Below are 3,577 nucleotides of genomic sequence, written 5' to 3' on the forward strand. Positions count from 1 at the left end.
AATACTGTGTCCAATGAGTTACTGTCACGTTTATTTTCTGGAATCACAAGTGCTCTCAGACTTGACATTATATATTTCCACCATATGTGAGATCAGTCAAATTAAGAAAGGAGACATGCTTCTTGAAGAAGTAAAAGTCCAAGCTTAAGACATATTTTCAGTATGTAAATGTTGAAGTTTTGGGGTATGTTGTACTATACAGTCAAACCATTTGATGCCATTTGGTCCTATATCTACACAAATTTCAGTTGTAAAATCACAAGGCTAATAAGTTCACATAAACTTCATAACTTAATCAGAATGTACATAGATGTCCTACCACTGGGGGAAAGACCAAGCACCACAATCTACCACATTTTCTGAACCACTTGCTCTCATCCACATAGGGAGCCGCATTGAACTTGTTAATCTAACAAAAGAAAAAGTGACCTCAATTTTGCAGCGGTTTGCAGATTTGTTCTCCCACCTGCCCGACTTTAAATGGTAAATGGCCTGCATTTGTATAGCGCTTTTCTAGTCCTTAAGGACCCCAAAGTACTTTACACTACATTCAGTCATTCACACACTGGCAATGGCAAGCTACATTGCAGCCACAGCTGCCCTGGGGGGCACTGACAGAGGCGAGGCTGCCGGCCACAGGCGCCACCGGGCCCTCTGACCACCACCAGTAGGCAAACATGGGGTTAGTATCTTGCCCAAGTATATTTGGCATGCAGCCAGGAGGCAGCCTGGGATCGAACCACCGACCTTCTGATTAGTGGCTGACCTGCTCTGCCACCTGAGCTACAGCCACCCCAGAAACTTACTTTGCTCAAAGAGCGCTATTTTGAAACACAGCCTGGGGTGATAATGCACTCATAGCCTGACTCGAGCACAACAGGCAAATTGTTCAGAAGAAAATGGGCAAAATGTTGAAACTGGGAGTGATAGAAGAGTAACACATTGTGTAGTGTTTCCTCACTTGTAGGGAACAAAGATCCTATGGAACGCCAGGACTGCCATAATGAATTAATTAAATACACCATTAAATAATTAATTAAATGTGGCAATAATTAATTAAAATCAGAAATAATTAATTACATAAATATTTACGACACATGTAATTAATTAATTATTGACACATTTAATTAATTATTTATTTATTTCACTTGGGTTTTTCTCCACATCACTTGCTGCTTCACCATCTGTAGCTGTAGCGCCACTGTCACCTCATCCGCCTGCAGTCACCCTTCTGCCATCTTCTTCACCGGCTGCTATGTCGCCACCTGGACCTGCCCTGCGTGAGCAGGAGCTCGGCGAGCCGGAGGAGCCCGCGAGGCAGCAAGAGGAGCAGGAGCACCTCAGCGAGCAGGAGCCGGAGCTGGAGCTCAGCGGGCAGGAGCTCGGAGAGCGGGAGAAGCCCGCGCCGCCAGCTGCGCAGCTCAGCGAGCCGGAGCAGCTCAGCGAGCCACCAGCTGAGGAGCCAGCGCCGCTGCAGCTCAGTGAGCCGGAGCAGTGTGTTTGTGTAGATGAAACTACAGGGTTATTTGCTGTGCAGAGAACTGGCCATGGGTTCTCTGTGCCAGTTCACGTTCAGAGGAAAACATGGGGGATGTCTCACAATATCAGATGTGAGCTGGAGGAATGTCAGCAATACCAGTTGCTGGCCCAGCGGAGCGGACTAGGCTTCAGTTTATGTGAGCACCTTCGCTCACTAGATTACTGCCGAGAAACTGTAAAGGAGGTTTTTCTTCAAGAGCACATCGTGATGGAAATGGTGGACCTTAAATTTTTTGGAGAGGCCAAAGCTGCTACATGCATAAAGAGACAGAAAGCTGCCCAGATGGCATATGCTCCACTTTGTGTGAGGGTGGATTTTGGTGGATCCTCAACACAGATCTGTTTGTCTGTATTTGAGCCGGAAATACACAGTTTCTGCCGTCTTGGCAGAATATTTGTGACTTATAATGCTCTGAGGAACACCTGGCATTGTGCTTGTGCAAAGCCTCGAATATCATGTCCTCATAAAAACATAGCTAAATGGCATCTCTTCCAGACACAGAGAGACATCTTCAAATCAACTGTACCACTATCATCAGGCACCCCATCACAGATGACTCAGGAGAGTTCTTCCTTTGAGGACAATGCCGCAGAATTCAACTTGTCCCAGAGCTGAAAGGCTGGCTGAACAGTCAAGTTGTTGAACAGTTCTTTGCAAACATGAGGAAAAGCAATTACTTTTTAAGTAATATGAGTCCATCCACACATGTGTTTTTGATGAGAAATATAACTCATCATTATAACACTGTCACCAACAAGAAACTTCTGGAGAGGCAGCTACGACATGGTCGACTTGGAAAGATCAATATCTCATTGTCAGCACTGGGTCAAGCTGTTGTAGGTAAGTATATGCATTGTCTTATGACCAGAACGCTACCACACAAATACAAATCTTTTTTACACACACACAAATTCTTTTTACACATACAAAACTGATTTACAAGTACAAAATATTTATGACCACATTTTGACCCCTTGGATTTGTTCCTATCTGTGTGTGTATATTCTTTTCTTTGTGTACCTAGCCCCAAAGGTGTGCAATAAACCCAGAGAAACCACAGAAACAGTGTTGAACCCAGCACCTTCAATGTCTGGTGACACTGGTAAAATTTCTTATTTTGAATAGTGATTGTCATATATAGGTGAAATAATAATCTTGCATTCATTATCTTGTTGTAGTTGAGGGCTCATAAACGAATTTGTTACATGCTGTTTCAAATGAATTTCCTTCTATAAATAGTGCTCATTTTTCTTGCATTTGTATGCATTTAATATGCATTCTATGTAGTGTTTTGTCTGAAACCTGTTAAAAGCCCTATAGGACCTCAGGAAAGAGTTGACAACAAGAAAGCCAATACAGGGAGTGCAGAATTATTAGGCAAATGAGTATTTTGTCCACATCATCCTCTTCATGCATGTTGTCTTACTCCAAGCTGTATAGGCTCGAAAGCCTACTACCAATTAAGCATATTAGGTGATGTGCATCTCTGTAATGAGAAGGGGTGTGGTCTAATGACATCAACACCCTATATCAGCTGTGCATAATTATTAGGCAACGTCCTTTCCTTTGGCAAAATGGGTCAAAAGAAGGACTTGACAGGCTCAGAAAAGTCAAAAATAGTGAGATATCTTGCAGAGGGATGCAGCAGTCTCAAAATTGCAAAGCTTCTGAAGCGTGATCATCGAACAATCAAGCGTTTCATTCAAAATAGTCAACAGGGTCGCAAGAAGCGTGTGGAAAAACCAAGGCGCAACATAACTGCCCATGAACTGAGAAAAGTCAAGCGTGCAGCTGCCAAGATGCCACTTGCCACCAGTTTGGCCATATTTCAGAGCTGCAACATCACTGGAGTGCCCAAAAGCGCAAGGTGTGCAATACTCAGAGACATGGCCAAGGTAAGAAAGGCTGAAAGACGACCACCACTGAACAAGACACACAAGCTGAAACGTCAAGACTGGGCCAAGAAATATCTCAAGACTGATTTTTCTAAGGTTTTATGGACTGATGAAATGAGAGTGAGTCTTGATGGGCCAGATG

The sequence above is a fragment of the Aulonocara stuartgranti genome, assembly GCF_965226115.1.
Source record: "Aulonocara stuartgranti genome assembly, chromosome: 19".
Taxonomy (NCBI): Eukaryota; Metazoa; Chordata; class Actinopteri; order Cichliformes; family Cichlidae; genus Aulonocara; species Aulonocara stuartgranti.